At 52.5% G+C, this 19,353-nt stretch overlaps 1 protein-coding gene across 7 annotated transcripts in view; it reads right to left on the bottom strand.

Annotated features, from left to right (window-relative positions):
- TSPOAP1 (TSPO associated protein 1) overlaps window positions 1-19,353 on the bottom strand; it is a 3,238,928-nt gene that overhangs the window by 1,271,893 nt on the left and 1,947,682 nt on the right. The window lies entirely within an intron of this gene.

Below are 19,353 nucleotides of genomic sequence, written 5' to 3'. Positions count from 1 at the left end.
AGGTCGGCCGTAGTCTGGAGGTGGCTGACGACTGTTTGTGGCGAGCCCGCCTTCAACAACCAGTCGACGAGGTAGGGGAAGACTGACACCCCTAACCTGCGCAGATGAGCTGCGACCACCGCCATCACCTTCGTGAACACCCGTGGGGCGCTGGTAAGGCCAAAGGGGAGCACGGTAAACTGAAAGTGCTCGTGGCCTACCGTGAACCGCAGGTAACGCCGGTGGGCCGGCAGGACGGGGATGTGAAAATAAGCGTCCTGCAAGTCCAACGCTACCATCCAGTCTCCGGGGTCCAGGGCAGCTAAGACCTGAGCCAAAGTCAGCATCTTGAACTTCTCTTGACGGAGGAAGCCGTTGACGTTCCGTAGGTCCAAGATCGGGCGCAGGCCCCCCTTGCCCTTCTTGGGCACCAGAAAGTAGTGGGAGTAACATCCACACCCTACTTCTGGCCCAGGAACGCGCTTGATGGCCCCCTTGGCCAAGAGGGCCGTGACTTCCTCTTGCAGAAGTTGCAAGTGATCCCCCGACACGCGGTGGAATTGCGGTGGCATGGCTGGAGGGGTCGCCTCGAAGGGGAGGGAGTAGCCCCTTCGGACGATTTGCAGCACCCACTTGTCCGATGTGACAGCGCGCCAGTGGAAGTGGTGATGGCGAACCCTGCCTCCCACAGGCGTCACATGGGCCTGAAAGCTCGGATTAGGAAGGTTTGGAGGCAGGTGCTGCGGAGGGAGGTGTGGACTGGCCTTGCCGCTGACCCCGACCGCCGCCGCCACGGAGGTTTCCACGGCCGCCACCGCGCTGCTGTGTATTCTGCAGTGCGTGGCTGGCAGCACGTGTGGGGACGCCCCTTCCGTGGCCACGAAAGGAGCGAAAGGCACCCGATTGCTGGCGCGTGGTCGAGAGACCTAAGGACTTGGCCGTAGCCCTGGAGTCCTTAAAGCGCTCCAGCGCATGGTCTGCCTTGTCGCCAAAAAGGCGACGGCCATCGAACGGCATATCCAGGAGGGTGGCCTGGACATCGGCCGAGAAATTGGCGGACCTCAACCAGGCGTGGCGTCGAACCGCCACCGTCGTTGCCATCGCCCTGCCGAGTGAGTCCGTGGTATCCAGTCCACACCGGATAGAGTATCGTGCCGCATCTCGACCCTCCACAAGGGCTTGGGCGAGTTAAGCCCGGACCTCCTCCGGGCATTGTGGCAGCACGTCCGCGACCGTGTCCCACAGGGTGTGGGTGTAGCGGCCAAGAGACACGCGGTGTTGACAGACCGCAGTCCCAAACTCAGGGACGAGAACACTTTCTTTCCGAACTGTTCGTATCTCTTGGATTCCCGATCGGGCGGGGCCGTCGGGAATGCGGTCTGGGAAGTGGAGGCCTGGATAACCAGGCTCTCGGGGGTGGGGTGGGTGGACAAAAAGCAAGGGTCGCCCAGGGCCGGGCGGTAGTGTCTGGCCACGTTCCTATCCACAGGCGGACCTGTGGCGGGCTTGGACCAAGTGCCCACAAGAACGTCACATAGGGCTTCATTAAACGGCAGCAGAGGCTCGCTGGAGCTTGCCTGCGGTTTAAGAACCTCAGTGAGAAGGTTAGTCCTCACGGCCGCGACGGGGAGCTCCAGGCCCAAGGCCTTGGCTGCCCTCATCAACACTACGCTGTAAGCAGCCCCTCCTCCGTAGCCACGGTGGGAGGGGAGACAAATCCAGTGTCTGGCGAGGTGTCAATACCACTGGCTTCCCCAAGCTCATATGTCCAGTCCTCTTGTGACTGGCAATCCTGTGCCAGAGGGTCCTCAGACCCTCCCAATCACCTTCGTCATCAGTCTCCTGTAACCCAGGGTCAACAGACTGGACCTCCTCATGGAATTAGAAATCTCCAAAGGCCGTCGGAAGCGGCGCCCGAGTCGGACCGAAGGGAAGATTAGGGACGGCGTCCACAACGGGCGCCGGGGGCGACACCCTCGGGGCCGGCGCCGGTGAGGTCGTGAGGTCGACCGGCGACGACCCGGATCCGGAAGCGGGTCCGGTGAGGTCCCGCGGCGCCGGGACAGAAGTCGCCGGCGGCGCCGAAGCACCCGGCGGCGTCGGGGCGGAAGCGCCCGACCCGCTGGGGCCTCCAGCCGGGACCGCTGGGCCCGGAGGCGCCGTGGGGCCCGGCTGAGGAGGGAGGGACTTCATGGCCATGAGGTACCGCTCGACCTCCTCCGGCGTCGCGCCGTGCCCAGGGACCCGAAGGTGTGGGGCAGGCGGCGACGCTTGCGACTCTCGCGGAGCCGCGTGGGTGGTGTCGCCCGAACCCCCGGCCGCATCGTGCGAGCGTCGGGGTGGGTCGGAGGAGCGATGATGCCGCTTCGACCTCTCATGCCTCTTACCTGAGGACTTGGATCCCGACGACCGATGTCCACTCCCGGAGCTGCGAGGACTCCGACCCCGCGACCGGTCCCTCGACCTCCCGTGGGACCGGGACCTGGAACGGCGCGGGGCCGACTGCCGGAGCTCGAGTCGCTTGCGGGACCGCTCCCGCCTAGCCTTCGACGTCAGGGCCCGGCAGTCGGAGCAGGTGCGGTCGTCGTGGTCGAGGCCTAAGCACTTCAGGCACCGGCGATGGGGGTCCGTAACTGACATCAGTCGGTCGCACTTCGAACAGGGCTTGAACCCGGGCATCCCTACCGGCATCGATAGAGTCGAGGACTCAAGAAAGAAAGGATCGAAAAAGATCAAAAAGTTTAGTCAAAAAATGACTAGGGGTAGAGCTTCTCCGGATCTGCGCTAGCTGGCGCGGAAAAAAGAAGAACTGACGTCAGCGCGCATGGGCGGCGTCTAAGTACTCCGACGACGTCATTCCGGCGCTAACGACGCCGACGACGGACGCGGAGCCGCAGACGACGCCTACCGACGCGCAGGGGTATTGCTACGCAAAAAAATTCCGGATCCAGTCTGACGCCTGGGGATATTCTAAGGTAAGGAATCTATCACTAACGTGTCTCTTTCAGATTGAGACCTTATTACAATGTAAGGTTAATGCAGTCTCATCAGTAAAAGTAGCCTAATGATTTATAGCCACAAAAAAAATCACTTTCCAAAAGCAATGGTTCAAGATTAATTTTGCACTTGGAAGACCCATTAAAAAGTGTAGCAAGGTGGGATTCTTCTAGCATGGTTACCCCCTCTTTTTTGTCTGGTGTCAGTGTGCTTTTGACAAGACTGACTGGGATCCCGCTAATCAGGACCGCGGTCACTGTGCTTTCTCCCTAAATTTGACTGTGTTAAGTACTTCTGTACATCCACAACTGGCTACTGTGTACCCTTGTAAGTCTCTGGTATATGGTACTCAGGTACGCAGGGCATAGGTACACCCTTGGGCAGCAGCATTTATTATGCCACCCATGAGAGACCACTTAAACTATGACTGCAGGACTGCTATAGCAGCCTGTGTGAGTTGGAGCTTGCACCTCTCACACCAGATATACGTTTCCATATATCTGAGGTCACTACACTTAAAACCTATAAGTCACCCCTATGGCAGGCTTTTCAGTCCTGAAGGCAGGGTGCTTGGTTATAAGTGTGAGGGTGCCTTAGCATGAGTAGGACACCCCTATAAACCGGGGAGTCAATTCTCCAGGCTTTGTTAGGGTGCTCATCCATTTTGATATATATAGTGGGCATCGATCATTACGAGATGTCTAACTATATTGCGGCTGCACCAAATCTGGTCATGTTTAGTATCAGACATGCTGGAATCATACCCAAACACCGATTCTAGTGTTGAAAGTATGATCCCACAAAAAGGGGGGAGTTCCTTGGGGAGCCCCCTGTACTCCCAGTTATAGCCTTCCAGGGTCTGACAGCAAGTTAGTGCTGCTGCCGATCCCATGCACAATTCTGCCCTCCTGCAGCTGAGCCAAGATCGAGAAGGGGAAGGTAGAACACATTTTTTTCCGTAGCAAGGAGGTGTGACCACCTCCCAGACAGGACTTAGTGTATTGGGCTGGGGGTGCCTGCCAGCACCACCAGATTGCTTGGATGGGTACATTTGGTGCCCTGCTTGCATACTCCAGTTTGAACCAGTTCCAGGAGGCCTTGGCTTCCACTCTGGCACCAAACTGGACAAAGGACATAGGAGTATCCTCTCATCTGTCCAGCCCCTCTACTGGGAGGGACCCTTGAGTCGTCCTAACCCCCTTCCTAGATTATTTAAGGACTTATCTGTGGGTGGGTCCTCAGATTCGTCGTGGGACAAGACTAGAGCCTGAAACCTTGTCACTCTTCGACTGCTTGGACACTTGAATTTGCCTGGAACCGACACTGCATCAAGGAAGACTCCTGCTGCTCCTGGTCTCGCTGTTCTGCAAGTCTTCTTTGTTGTCTGTGCTTCTCCCAGTATCTCCAACAGACCTGTGGGCATCAAAAACACCTCAAGTAATATCCTTGGAGTGAAGGAGTCACTCCCCTGCATCTGCAGGCACCGCAACAGAGCTGACTGGTCTGCTGCTACTGATGTCACACAGACTTCGAAAGGCTCAGCAACACAGGTGGTGGTTCTGCAACTCACTCGAAGCTTTAACAGTCCTCTCTGCAATTTTGAAGCCAATATCTCTCGTCGGAACTGCTGGGAACAAACCATTGTGTACCACGTTGACCTGCCGTTGCCAAGGTTTGTTGGCTCTGCACACCAGAGACCATCAGGCTACAAGTAGCTCTATCCTCCAGCATCTCTTCCTAGCATCCTCACTGCATCCTCTGCACCATGGGCCTTCCTTCTTGGTGACCTGCTCAAGGTCCTCTTGCGACTCCTGTGCCTTCTGGCTATGGGTCCCCCTGAAAGTCTTCTCCTGCTCTAGTGGGCTCCCCTGCTTGCTCTGGGACTGCTCTAACTCTCCTGCTTGTGGTGAGTCCCTTGGACCTTGGTGGTTCCAACATTGCTTCTTCTGTGCTCTTCATGCCAGTTGGGGCTGCCAAGGCTTGTTGGTGCTTCCCCCAGACACAGACCCCTAGTTGTAGACTTCCAACAGCTCGCCCAAGACTCCTGGTCTTCCTTAGCATCGCCGGATCCTCACAGCTGCAGTGACAAGGTCACCGTCAATAATTCTGAACTGTCCGATATCTGTGGGCATTGCTTTTCCGTGCCTTCTGGTCACCTCCAAGTGGCATAGACTCTGTACCCTCTGCTTAAAGGTTCTCCTCTTCAAGAATCCACCTTAAATTCCACCAGACTCTTGCACAGTCTTCTCTAGCTGTATCTTTCCTGAAGTCCTCCATTGTAGTGTACGGTGGTTTCCGACGTCACTTCGCACCAATGGACACGGCTTCACTGGTGTAGGAATACTGGTTCCTGTGTTATCCACGGGTACGTTGACTCTCCAACCTCTGTCTTCCATAGGGTTTCTTCAGGGTCCACTGGGACGGGTCCTTCTTCAAAACTGCAACCGCTGACTTCTATTGGAGAAGCGGTTGTGTTTCCACTCTGCACACAGCCTTCGTGGGGTTCCTGGGTAGTTACCTTGGGTAGTTTCTTGTGTCCCCAGCTTCTCTGAGTCTCCTAGTCCAAGTCCTGACTTTGGTCGCAGTTCGCATTCCACTTCCTTAATATATGGTTTGGTCTGCCCCTTAAGACCACGATATTTTGTGCTACCTACTTTATTGTAATTGACGTAAGATTGTTGTTTGTGTTTATATCTCCGGGTAGGAGATATACCAATGTGTTGGTGAGTGCTGTGGATTAAATAGACATATTTCATATATACACCGTGTGATTTTTTTTTCATTTCTTCAAACTGCATGATTAACCTGATAAAATAATCTGCTTAATACTCCTTCAAGATAAACCTGAGGGCTGCTCTCCACAGCCACCACTTTGAGAGCTTCCAAAGGTTATCAAAAACCTCTTAAATAATCATAAGGGTTGCATGGATTAGGGCAATGTGCATCACTTAAATAAGTGTGCAGAACATACTAAGACAGCCTCCTACAATATGTTTAATAATTTTAACTTAATATTTATACATTTACAATATCAATACCACTTAATTTGGAATGAAATGTGCTGAAATTCCAAGGAAGTGAGGGTGTCCTACTGGAAGAGGAAACTTTCCATGGCCCCCTAAAAATATTTAGTAACCAGAAGAATGTAAACAAGGCTTAGAAGAACCTTTATGGACACCGCATTGGTAGCCAAAATGTTCTCTGGTTGAGGAAAACTGAATGTCAGATTTAACTAGGTAAAGATAAGGAAATACATATCCTTCAAATATTTTCTCTTGTCGTGTAGTTCCTACAACCCATAGGACCTGTACATTGTTCAGACAACATAAACTAAGGGCTTGGTGTCATGACTGATTTCAGACACCCCTGCAGGATGTGTTGGCCTATTAACCAGCTCGTTCACAATGCCACAGTAAGCCCCCCTAACTTACCATGGTGCGAATGGTTACTGGCAACTACAGCTCACAACCCTAATTCCTCAGGGTTCGTGGAAACAGTACAGTACCTTTTGCTCAGTCACTCGTGCCCACTTATTTTCAGAGAAATATACAGAGAATACACAGTGGGAAGTTTTCAATAATATTTATTGAACCAACGTTATTCTTGCATAAAATACATGTGGTGCAGTGATTAGGAGACACAAGCAGATAAACATGATAACGCACCGAAAGCATAAATAGTAGATATAGTTCTACCATGGTGCTAAACAACTGTATATATGCAGGCATATAAACAAGGCAGTAATCTAGTGTACTCCTACTAAGCAGACCATTCTGTAAGTGTACCTAGAGTGTGTGTAGAGACAAGAATCCCCCCAAAGGATGATCCAACCCCATTACCTGATGGGAGAGAATGAAGGACGCCGTCTTGGTCACGAACTGTACACCCCTCACGAGATGTCAGACCGCTGGATGGTGATTTCTCAGCATGCAAGGACCCTCAGTGTCAGCGGAAGTATCTTCAATGCTAATCTATCGAGATGCTCATCTTTTATTTTTAAAAAACAGTCTTTCGACGTACGCATAGTTTAGTTATGTTACGGAAATGCAGATAGCCCTGTCGCCCCGTGGATAAAGATAGTGATGGCATTTGTATGTAGTTCTGAAAGATACCTTGTATACATGATGTTTAGGGCATTGTGATAATGTTGAGCAAAGCTAGATGTAAAAACAAGTTTAGGTTTAGAAAAACTAATCAAACATTGTCGTGCATGCAAAAGGTCACAGCTGGAAATTGTCTTTGTGAGGACAATGTAAGAATTAAGCTGCATCGCTAAGTGGGCCCAACTTGGGAATATAATACTCTGGCACATATATCTGCTGAAAAAACATAAGCAAAATGTCTCCCTAATAAGACACAGGTCAAGCGAAAGGATGCTCTTGGCTTCTTTTAAGATAGCAAAGCCTTCTTCAGGTAATCAAAGATGACTGAATTGCAGGTATTCAGGACCCTCCCAGCTAAGTTCAATGTCATAGTAAATAGTTTATTTTCGTCCAAGTGTTAGTTTAGTATATTCTCCTTTGCATGTAAAAGACAGGGGAGATGAACACGTGAGCTGAATGTTCCGTGCCAGCACAAAGTACTAAATGGATGGGGCTTCCTAAGAGAGGACTTTGGATCGCATCCCTCCTTATTTGTTGGGCGGTGGTGTTGTCGGTCTGTAAGAGAACTGCATTATTCTTGATCATCACAAGTAGAACTGTTCTAAAATCCTGTATACGGGTATGATATTTGTCACCTTTATAGACCACTTCCCTTAATTCGTCAGAACGATGATGTGAACTCAGCAGAACTTTAACGTTTAGACTGAAATATTGGCTTGGTCTATTTGTGGCTGTTGGAAGGAAAAGCTACTGAATATATTTATTGTTTATTTATTTATTTCAATAGTTTTATATAGCGCAAACATGACCTTGCGGGTATCAGACCATATACAGAGCAGTATAACAATAATAACATTAATATAATATTCAAGACAAATACAGGAAGAAGTAATACCCGCTAAGGAAGGGCATAGTTTACATTGTCCAGAGAGCAGAGGAGAAGACACCAACTATTCAGTATACCGTAGTCATGAGGAAAATTGAGAAATTGGAATGGGTATCCATAAGGAGTACTTCGACTTTTTTCTTGAAGGATACAGTTGAGGGATTCATTCTGATTTCAGGGGGCAGGGTGTTCCAAACTTTCGGAGCAATCCTAGAGAAAGGAAGTTGTAAATTTTCTTCTTGTGAAATCTCTGAGGTTTTAGAAGTAAGGTGTTGGAGCTTCTGGATGATCTGGAACCACTAGAGAGTTCTAGTTTCTGCACAAGATACTTAGGGGGTTTGAAGAGGAGGGCTTCGTGTGCCATGGAGGCAACTTATAGCTGGATTCTTGCATCGAAAGGGAGTCTGTTGAAAGATTTCAGATCGGTGGCGATGTAGTTGTCTTTTAGAGCCCGTGCTGGGCCTAGCAGAAGATTTGAACGAGGCTCTCAGAGGAGCCAGTTCGGATCTGGGCAATCCAGAGAGGGTTACACTTCCATAGTCCAACCTGGGAATCACTAGGGCTTGCACAGCATGCTTGAAGTCCAGTGGGGAGGGTTTTATTTTCTTAGAATGTTCATTTGGTGATTTCCTGCTTTGGTGGTTGCACTGATGTGTTTCTGCATGTTGAAGTTCTTGTCTAGAGTAAATCCCAGTGATTTTGCAGAGACAATAATTTGCGGAATGCAGTTGAGGGCTGTTAGATGTTTCAATCATTATTCAATGACAGGTGACTGCTAAGGTGGGCGATTAGTAAAAATTCAGTTTTTTGAGTATTACGTTGGAGGTGATTGGATGCTTGCTAATCTTCAGTTTTTTGAAGAGTTGTGTTGAGGGAACTGATGCCTTTTGGAGCAGATATTTTTAGGTATAGTAGGGTAACGTCAGCCTACATGTGCTAGTGAATGTTGGATATACTCAAAACTTACCTATAAGGTTCCATGAAGCAGCAATCCTCCTACGCCGATCCCTTCCCTTCACAATGACCCAAATATTTAACTACCCTTCAGGCAGATTCACAGCTCTCTCTGGTACCCTAGGAGAATCCACCATTAATCTAGTATTAATATATGGTACTCCAGCAAATTTAGTACCCACGCTCCAAGCTGCACTGGAAATAATATCCTCAGGGCTGGATGATAATTGGGGGCGACTTTAATGCAGCCCCGAAGCCCATTGTGGATGTTACGGGTCCCATATCTTCTCAGAGAAAAGTGTGGGCCAGCTTTCTTGGGGATTGGACCGACACACTGGGTTCTCTGTGATGTCTGGCACACTTGGCACCCTAAGACACGACTGTATACACACACCTCTGCGGCGCACCACAACTGTTCCGGTAGAGACCTACTGTTCAAGCCCGCTCCAGGCTGCCTCTCCGTCTCTGAAATCCAGATGCTAGCACTCGGAGTATACGACCACTCCCAGCTCAGATCAGAGTTCCCCACACCCTCATGAACCCAGACCAATATAGCAATGTGCATTAGACAGAGCAGGCTTGGGACCTCATTACCGGAGAATGATAGGGATTCTTTACTCTAACCCATCAGCCTTGTAAATGGGGCGTTGTCAGAGGATTTTCCGATCGCGAGGGGGACCCAACAGGTGTGTCTACTCTCCCCTCTCCTTTTCGCCCTCGTGATTGAACCTTTGGCCTATCACATCCCGGGTGCAGGGCTGCCAGTGGCAAGAATCTCAGGAGGGCCGAATTGCGTTGTACGTTGATGGTGTCCTCTTGTACCTCGCCGATCCAGCCCAGTCTAGGCCGAGTTATCTGCAGATCCTCCCGCCTTCGAGTGAGCATCTGGGTTACGTCTTAACTCACTCAGTGGTGCCCCTCCATGCCTCTAGGGATTGTTTCGACTGGCAGGCAACCATGCCCATATGAAGATTATCCTTTAAATACCTTGGTATCTGGGTAGCACTTCACCTGGAATTGACCTGGTCTCTTAATGTTGGTCCACTTCTCTGACGCATGAAGGATGACTTGCGTAGTTGGCAAAAACTTCCCCTCAACCCCCTCGGGAGAGTCGTCCTTTTCAAAATGATGATTCTCCCTAGTCTTTTTGTATGTTTTCCAAAATTTCCCGATCCACCTACCCCTCGCAACTGGTTTCGTAATCTAGATGGGGTGACTACCAACTTTCTTTGGGGGGGTCTCAAGAGCATGTTTGGCTCTCACAACTTGCCAAAGATATGATGGAGGAATTGCTATGACGAATCCCTTTCTGGACTATCTCGCTACTCGCCTCATGACAATCCATGATTGGTTTAACGGGAGTGGTCGGACCCAGCATATCGTCTCAAACTGGGACGTCTGGGATTCTCTCAGGTCCAAGCTATGCTGTACGGAGCCCCCATCCCCCAGCCCTGCCAGCAGTCACTCGTACGGCTCACCTAGCATGGCGATCTGCATTGAAACACATCCACTGACACAATAGATTCACATTGCAAACTCCATTATGGCACTGCTCTTGGCTGAGAGAAGTGAGGACTTTGACGGGCTTTCAAGCATGGGACCGAATAGGCATCACCTATCTAGGGGAAACCTGGAAGGGAGAACACTTATTCTCCTTTCAGGAGTTACAAGGTGCATACTCCCTACAATCTACCCAATTCTTTAAATATCTACAACTACGTCATGCCATAGCCATGCACATCCCCTCCCAAGAGTCATTTCCTGATTTCAGCCTGCTGGAGGCCAAAATGCTCATGGGGACCAAGGGAAGGGAGGAATTTTCTAATCATACCAATCCTTGATAAACAATACCCCAGCCACACTAGACCCTCTTAGAGCCAGGTGGGAAGGATGGGTGGACCCTCTAGAAGATGGAGACTGGAGGGACGCTCTTATGGCCCCCAGAATGCTCACCACATCTGCCAAACTTCGCCTCATACAGATATACTATCTGCACTGCGCATATCTTACAGCGGCGTACGGGTTACTTACCTTCTGTAACAATGTATCTGGTAGAGACGATTCTAGCCGCAGATTCCTTCAGATAGAATTTCTCCCAGGCGTGAGACTGGATCCGTAAACTTTTTTGCCACAGCATCCCTGCGCGCCAGGGGCGGGCGACATCACGCGACTCCACCCAGGAGTCGCCCGCGCACGTGACGTCAGTGAGGTCACATAAGACCCGCCCCGGCGCGCCTACGTGAGTTTTTTTCTGAGAACTTTTCCGCACCACAACTCGGAACCACCGGATAAAAAACTGTGGAAGCATGGGAACAGTGTGCGAAAAGCAGAAAATGTGGAAATAAACGGTGATTAACAACACCACCAACAGTAGTGTCAAACCATAGAACCCAAGGCAGGGAAAGAAGAGAGCAGAGCCCTGCCCAACCAACCTGCCAGCACATAGACAGCCTCCCACCTCTGTGCCCCGGGGACAAGGAGCATGTGAAAGGACATGGTACTGGTAGGAAACCCACCACCCCCATCCTGAGCAAGGAAGGGGACCAGTCCCAACACAGACAGAGACAACATCCAAGCCACCCCAACATAAAGGGCAACCACCCACAAAGGACAAGGGCAAGACATGGCACAGATGACCCTTAATTAGAGGATAGCAATGGAAGGAAGGGAGGACAGGGATAGAAAGCAATCCCCCCAAACCTGGAGTAGACAGAGCAGCAGGGCACCGAAACACCGGGACCCCATCCTCCAAAGAGCCAAGGAGGAATGAACCGCCCCCAGACGGAGCCACCCGTCAGGAACAAGAAGGTACTCACAGGAAATACAGCCCCCCACTGGGAGGCGAGTACCGAAGACCAACCTAAGAGTCCTCGCAGTATAGGGGAGGAAGGGCGGGCTGTGAAGGAATCTGCGGCTATAATCATCTCTACCAGATACATTGTTACCAAAGGTAAGTAACTCGTACATCTGATAGAGACTACTAGCCGCAGATTCCTTCACGTAGAGTAGATACCCTAGCAATACCCCCTGGGAAGGAGGGTCTGCAAAAGGACCCCACCAGCCAATACAGAACAGAGGGCCCCACAGGGAACCAGATCTGTGGACCAGGTAGAACCTCGTCCCTGTCAGGAAAGGGGAACCCCCCAAGCAGACCCCCACCGACCCCATAAGGATGTCGGAGGGAGCAGAAGGCTGAAGAGGAACCAAGGGCAAGGTCGGAGAGGCCAAAGCACCCCACTGCCCCACAAGGCAACACAGCTTCCACCCAATGCCAAGACAGGAAGGGAGGAAGAAGAAGAAGAAGCCAGGAAGACCCAAGGAAGTGAGGGAAAAGAATGCGAACCCACTCCAGGTGGAGAACGACCTGCTAGCCAGAACAGCGCTGGCAGTCAAAAGCCACCAGAAGCAGGAAGAACAGCCCGAGGCCCCAGGAAGGCCGAGTAGGCGGCGCCTGGCAAGGGAGAACATAGGATCATTCCAGACCTCAGGGCAGGAGCAGGGAGAGGAGGAGTGGCCGCAGACACGACCTCAAGGAGCAAAAGCTACCTACACAAACACCATGGAGAACAGGCACCCGAAGGCGACCAGAACCCTCCAGCAGAGCAAATGCCATATGACAGCTACCACTACCCCACCTAGGGTACGATAAGTCCCAAAATATGGGAACCCTCTTTGGAAGAACTTCCGCAGCAGTGGTAAAACAAAAGAGCCACGGGGAACAAAACCCCCCGCAAAAGGCTTGACAAGCAGCCCAAGCTTCCCAAGGAAAGGGAGGAATATCCCAATTATACTGATCCCTGATAAACAATACCCCAGCCACACTAGACCCTCTTAGAGCCAGGTGGGAAGGATGGGTGGACCATCTAGAAGATGAAGACTGAAGGGACGCTCTTAAGGCTCCCAGAATGCTCACTATATCTGCCAAACTTTGCCTTATACAGATATACTATCTGCACTGCGCATATCTTACAGCGGCGTACGAGTTACTTACCTTCGGTAACGATGTATCTGGTAGAGACGATTCTAGCCGCAGATTCCTTCAGATAGAATTTCTCCCAGGCGTGAGACTGGATCCGTAAACTTTTTTGCCACAGCATCCCTGCGCGCCGGGGGTGGGACGACATCACGCGACTCCACCCAGGAGTCGTCCGCGCACGTGACGTCAGTGAGGTCACAAAAGACCCGCCCCGGCGCGCCTACGTCAGTTTTTTTCTGAGAACTTTTCCGCACCACAACTCGGTACCACATGATAAAAAACTGTGGAAGCATGGGAACAGTGTGCGAAAAGCAGAACATGTGGAAATAAACGGTGACTAACAACACAACCAACAGTAGTGTCAAACTGCAGAACTCAAGGCAGGGAAAGAAGAAGAGAGCAGAGCCCTGCGCAACCAACCTGCCAGCACATAGACAGCCTCCCACCTCTGTGCCCCGGGGGCAAGGAGCATGCGAAAGGACATGGTACTGGTAGGAAACCCACCACCCCCATCCTGAGCAAGGAAGGAGACCCGTCCCAACACAGACAGAGACAACATCCAAGCCACCCCAACATAAAGGGCAACCACCCACAAGGGACAAGGGCAAGACATGGCCAGATGACCCTTAATCAGAGGATAGCAATGGAAGGAAGGGAGGACAGGGATAGAAAGCAATCCCCCCCAAACCTGGAGTAGCGAGAGCAGCATGGCACCGAAACACCTGGACCCCATCCTCCAAAGAACCAAGGAAGAATGAACCGCCCCCAGACGGAGCGATTTGTCAGAAACAAGAAGGTACTCACAGGAAATACAGCCCCCCACTGGGAGGGGAGTACCGAAGACCAACCTAAGAGTCCTCGCAGTATAGGGGAGGAAGGGCGGGCTGTGAAGGAATCTGCGGCTATAATCGTCTCTACCAGATACATTGTTACCAAAGGTAAGTAACTCGTACATCTGATAGAGACTACTAGCCGCAGATGCCTTCACATAGAATAGATACCCTAGCAATACCCCCTGGCAAAAGGCTTGACAAGCAGCCCAAGCAAGCAGAAGGCCTAATCTCAGGGCCAAGTCTGCGCAACAATTCCAAACACACATAATCAACAAAAAGGCCGTCCAGCAGCCAACAATGCTTAAGTCCCAAGGAAGGACGCAATGGCCAGAAACACACTCCACAGCAAGAACTAAGAAGGCCCAGAATGAACCCGACTCAGGAGTCAGGGGACGGAGGAGGAGGAGAGTAAGGTGGGGGAGGTGGAGGAGGAGGACAGCGCCCTGCCAAGAGCCTCTGGATGGCGGAGTCGGCCGGGGCATGGAACAACAGGCTGCCATCAAACGGAAGGTCAATGAGTCGCTCCAGAATATTCTCAGGGAATACTCCATACCAAAGCCAAGCATGGCGACGGAGAGCAACCGAGGAAGCCATGACCCAGCCCAGCACCTCTGAGATGTCCAGAGCAGATCGGAGAATAAACGCCGCAAGCTCCCGGCCATCAAGCACATGATGCCTTAAGTCTATCTGACCACCCTACTGGGACGCTGCAGATCCCAGAGACTCAGCCGAGTCCCACAAACAGGAGGAGGCCCGAGCCAGCACACACAAGGTGTTCAGGGCCCGCAGGGCAGCGCTGGTCGAGGCGAACATGTTGCGCACCCAAGAGTCCAGCCAGCGTGCCTCTCGGGATAGCGGGGTCAACAGCGCAGCAGGGAGGGAAAAGCAGTCCACAAAAGAGGACTGGAGGCAGAGGGGTGAAGGGAAAGGCACGCCGGGTCAAGCGGCGCCGGTGCAGAAGATGCTGAGGCAACGGGTCCCCTGAGGCAGGACGCCTCCAAGCCCCCGTCAAGGAAGAAAGGAGGGAACCTTCAAAGGGAAGTAAGATTTCCCTCCCACCAGAGCCCTGGTGCAGGACCTCCAATAGATGGTCTACCGGAAAGTGAGCCACCGGGTCACCCATAAGCAGGATGCCCACAGCCGTGGACACCGCGTGAGCAAAGGCCGCACCCGCCTCCTTAGGGCCTCGCAGTGGAAAAAGCAGCTCCTCCAAGGGCGACAGCTGCAAACTAAGGCGGCCGTCCCCGAGGCCAAGCGGGACGGACAAGGGCAAGACCTGGAAGTCAGAAGGAGCTGAAGAATGAGGGAGCTGCCGCTCTTCCAACGTACACCTATGCCTCAGGAAGGGCGGGGAGCCGCCAGTCGACGCCAGTGAAAAAGACACTACCCGGCGACCAGTCTCCAGGGAGGACGACACCAATATACAGCCTGCCTCCGGAGTAGAAGGAGCGTCCGAAGACGAATCCGCGGCATGACCCCTGCACTGAGCCGTAGAGTCCGCTACTTGAAGCAGGTTGTCGGCACCATCCGGCGTCGCCGGACAAGGGTCCTCTAAGTCACCCCTCACCGGAGACCGGACCAGAGACCGGAGTGGAGCTGAAGTCGGCCCGACCCAATCCCCGACAAGGTTGCCACCTGCGTGGGGGGACGAGACGGGCCTGGGGAGTGACACAAAGCCCTCCGCCAGCCATGGCCCAGAATGAGGCGGAGATTGCTCGGCAACCCATGTGGCGGTGCCAGGGAAGATCCAACCTCCGACTCGCCCTCCATCGAGGCAGCCTACTGTGGGGAGGGACGAGAGGGACCCGGAGAGGGACGAAGGGTCCTCACAAGGCCTCGACCCAGAGCGGGACGAGGAATGTCCACTGACCCCTGTGGCTCTGCACGGTCTAGCCGCCACCGGCGGCGTAGCGGCGTCACCTCGGCCTTAGACAGGACCACCTTGTCAAAGGACCGAGAGGGGCTCGGGGATGAACCCGAGCCCCGGCGACACCGCAGGGACTCCCGGCAGGAGTTTGCGGCGAGGCAGAGACGCCGTGGCCTGAAGGAGGTGCATCAGAGGAGCCGCACCCCAACAGCACCACATCCTCCAAGCCTGGATCCGAACCAGTCGGTGCCGGGGCCGGAGCCACCGGTGGTGCCAGGGAGGGCCCTGCGCAAGGCTAGGGGTCCACCGATGCCCCAAGAGGAGAAGGATGGGGAGACGTCAGCGAGGCCTGCAAAGCCGCCGCTTGTGTCTCCATTTAGACTCTTGACGCACCAACCCCGGGAAACGGTGGATAGGACGACACGCGGGACATCATCACCTGCGGAGAGTCCATGTCCCCAGCAGGCAGGAACCCAGCCCCCGGGGACAAACTGTGACACTTACCCCCTGGGGAGCGACGCTCACGTGACATCGGAAAAGGGCGAGGACGACGACCACAGACGTACCTGAAGCTGTCCGCCAAAGCAGACCGAGGGGAGGACGTAGACCTTGAGAGACGCGCCGAGAGAAGTTTCATGCGGCACTCCCTCCACAACTTCGGCTTCAACTGCTGACAGGCCTCACAGTCAGTGGTGCTGTGATCCTCCCCCAAACACCACATACAAATGAGGTGCGGGTCCGTCGCCGACGTAAGACGCCCACAAAATGTACAAGTTTTGAAGCCCGAAGGCATTCGCACACTGTTCCACCAAAAGAATTGGAGAAAAAAGGGCCTGAAACAGGCTCGTAGCAAAGACCGGATCCGCATTGCACGTGGAAAAGGAAAATACTGACGTAGGCGCGCCGGGGCAGGTTAGCGAGCGAGCGACGTTAGCGAGGTCTTATGTGACCTCGCTAACGTCAGGTGCGCGGACGATGCCTGGGCGGAGTCGCATGATGTTGTCCCACCCCCGGCGCGCAGCGATGCTGTGGCAAAATAGTTTACGGATTCAGTCTCATGCATGGGAGAAATTCTACGTGAAGGAATCTGCGGCTAGTAGTCTTTATCAGATACAAGTGTACAAAGCTGGACTTCTCCCAGCCCCGCAATGCCCACGCTGTGAAGACGATTCAGCGACTTCTTACACATGGTCTGGCCCTGCGTGGTCATATCTAAGTACTGGGCATCAATCACAACTGAGTTGAGTGGCATTCTGGGATGGGAGGTTTCCCTTAATCCTCTGGCTCTTCTTCTGGAGGTGATGGAGGGTATGGACGGCTCCCGAGCAGACAAGTTGTTTCTAGGAACAGCCATGTTGATCGCGAAAAGAGACATTGCAAGGTCCTGGAAAGACTCAAAATCCCCCTCTATTTCAAGATGGCATAGGGGAGTTGACTGGTGTGCTGTCCAAGAAAAAGCGGTTTAAGAAGCAAGAGGGTGTCCAAACAAACATGGCCGGGTATAGGGCAAATGGACAGGATCATTGGGACTGATTACTAAGGGCGGGCCCTTTCCCTTTTTTTTTTTATCTTGGGGTGTTAAAATTTGGGTACATAATGAAATGTTTTACATGTCACACTGATACCAATGTTACTTTGGTTACCTTGTTTTTAACAAATGCCAATAAAATTGGTTATAAATAAAAAAGGTTCCATGAACAGGTTAAAGAGAGTGGGCAAAATTGAGGAGCCCAATGTGACTGGCGTGGTCTGCCATAGTGAGTGCACCTTTGTGGGGAATTCGGTGCAAGGGATAGATAGAGGATTCACACGCAACCCTGCGGCCTTCTCGAAATCTGTGCGTGTGGACCATAGGGAGGAGAAGTCTGCCGTAATGTCTCTAACATAGATGAGAAGATCATCCCCATAAAGGGAGACGAAATGGGTACGACCTCCCAGTGGGATGCCCCAATGTATGCCCACCTCCCCCAGCCGCACCGCCAGCAGTTCCATGGTGATGGCAAAGATAACTGGGGACAGGGGGCACCCCTGGCGTGTGCCAGGCATGATCGAGATGGGAGAGGACATGTAGCGGCCTATTCTAAGCCTTGTGGAAATGTTGGTGTATAATAGCCGAGTATTTGCAATAAATTGGGGTCCAATGCCCACCCGCCGAAGTGTCTCAAAGAGGTACTGCCACGCCAGGGTGTCGAATGCCTTCTCCAAAACCAGAACGAGGCACGCCGCGCGAGGGAATCTGTCCTGGACCTGAAACAGGCGGCTTATATATTTTGGGAGGTGTTCCTCAAAGGAAAAAACCCGCTCTGGTCCATGTGTACCAGTCTAGGCAGCATCTCTGTGAGTCTATCTGCCAGGATCCTCCCAAGAATTCTTAAATACGATGTCAGGAGGGTGGTAGGGTGGTAGGAGGATCGGAGTAGAGGATCCCGATCAGGTTTGGGAAATGTAAATAGCACGGATTCACGCATGGATTGATTGAGTTGTCCCACCTCCACCGCCTCCCGAAAGATTATGTCCAGCTGCGGAACCAGCTGCTGAGAGAATGCAGAATATAGTTCTATTGGGAATCCGTCATGTCCCGGCGCCTTGTTTTTGGCTAGCCGGTGAATGGCAGATTTGAGTTCAGCCGGTGTGCTAGGATTGTCTAATGTCTTGCGTTCCTCTTCCGTGATTTGGAGTATGGCGTCCGTGGGTAATATGTGTTGGATGTATTGCCCCCGGTCCCGGGTTGGTTCCTTGTAAAGCTTGGCGCAATAGTAATGGAAGGCCGATAAAATGTCGGCCTGCACGTATACCACGTCACCCACGGCGTTGCGGATGCCTGTAATCTATTGTGTTTGTGTTTCTTGGCGAATGAGCCAAGCTAGTAGGGTGCCGGCGCGATTCCCTTCCTTGTAAACTCTAGTGGTGTATGTGCGAAAATCATAGCGTCTGAGATCAGCACATGCCTCCTCGTACATTGTGTTGTCCTACGCCAGCTGCGCAGGGGGAAGCTCCTGTTGATCCTCCTCTTTCGATAACTGTGCTATTCATTGCTCTGCCCTGAGTACCGCCCGTGTTTGTTTCACCACAGTAATTTGCCGTATGCACGCCCCTCGTAAGACCACATCAAAAGTGTCCCATTCTAGGGACCTCATGGGTGTAGTGCCTGTGTGTTCAGCAAAGTAGTTTTGAATAGTGTCTGATTGCTCGCGGTGGAACACTGGGTCCAATAGGCAGTCCCTGGGGAGGCGCCAAGTGGGGATCGGAGGGGCGGGCGGCCGCCATGTGAGGGAAACCATGTGTGCGTCATGAACTGAAATGACCCTGCCCAGGTAGTCTGAGTGTCTGATGCGTGGAAGGAGAGATTGAGTGCATATGAAGCGGTCCAAACGGACAGGTAAGTTGTGAGGGATCGAGTGAAAGGAGTAGATTTTGGTGGTCGTATGTGTGTGCTGCCATGCGTCCACTAGGGACCAGTGTGCTGTCCAGGCGCGGAATGCGGCCGTGTGCGCGTGGGCTGGGGAGTGGGTGGTGGGAGGGTGGGACCTGTCCAATGCAAGGTCTAGTGAGCAATTATAGTCTCCTCCTAGTAACCATGAGGAGCTTGTGAATCTCGCCAATTTATTTGTTAGTGTTTGCCAAAATGGTGCTTGATCTACGTTAGGGGCGTAGATACTGCCGACAAGGATTGGTTGCAAATCCAATAACTCCTCCAGGAGCGCATAACGGCCCTCAGAGTCCACACACCTACCGGTCTTGCAGAAGGGCACCCCGGG

This window comes from Lissotriton helveticus, chromosome 3_1 (assembly GCF_964261635.1).
Source record: "Lissotriton helveticus chromosome 3_1, aLisHel1.1, whole genome shotgun sequence".
Taxonomy (NCBI): domain Eukaryota; kingdom Metazoa; phylum Chordata; class Amphibia; order Caudata; family Salamandridae; genus Lissotriton; species Lissotriton helveticus.
This window is presented reverse-complemented; position numbering and strand designations above follow the sequence as displayed.